Here is a 700-nt window from a genome sequence, read left to right as displayed (position 1 = left end):
TATTCTATTCTATTCTATTCTATTCTATTCTATTCTATTCTATTCTACTATTTCACTTCATTTTATTTTAAACATTTTTGTGAGCATGTAAGTTTGATTTATTCTGTGATTTTAATCTATGGAGCACAGGAAAGTTGATTACATGACAATGTTGTCCATAAGTCTTTCTTTTGAAATCAGAATCAATCTATTTAAATCAATAGGATCACATCAACATTAGGTGATGTTGATAGTTGATAGTTATTGATCAATTTATGTAGATAGTTATTTTCAATTACTAGTTCATCATAAAGGTTTTGACACTTAAAAATGACAAGTAGAATGTAGCTTTTTTTTTTTTTTTTTTTTTTTTTTTTTTTTTTTCATTGGGTCTGTTATCAGTTAAGTAAATCTGTGAACTTTTATGTAAAGGGCTACCTGGTCTAACATGTAACTAACAATATCTTTCTTCTTTTAGTTAGAGACTCCCAGAATTATACTAGTCATTGTATATTTATTCTTCTGAGATCAGCAATTATTTGCACATATAATATTATGCATCTGTAGCAGGCTGCCTCCAGTGTTAGCCTTGAGAAAATACTTTATATTTTATGTAAAATATACTTTTATATAAAATATTCATTACTATTTTATTCCAAGTTATCCTTCCATTTTAATCTTTTAATCTTTTAATCTTTTTTTTTTTTCTTTTTTTTTTTTT

At 25.0% G+C, this 700-nt stretch overlaps 1 long non-coding RNA gene across 1 annotated transcript in view; it reads right to left on the bottom strand.

Moving 5' to 3' along the window:
- LOC118164220 overlaps positions 1–700 on the bottom strand; it is a 20,527-nt gene that overhangs the window by 9,054 nt on the left and 10,773 nt on the right. The window lies entirely within an intron of this gene.

Source organism: Oxyura jamaicensis, chromosome 1 (assembly GCF_011077185.1).
Source record: "Oxyura jamaicensis isolate SHBP4307 breed ruddy duck chromosome 1, BPBGC_Ojam_1.0, whole genome shotgun sequence".
Classification (NCBI taxonomy): Eukaryota; Metazoa; Chordata; class Aves; order Anseriformes; family Anatidae; genus Oxyura; species Oxyura jamaicensis.
The sequence above is the reverse complement of the archived record's forward strand: the minus strand, read 5'-3'. Positions and strand labels throughout refer to the sequence as shown.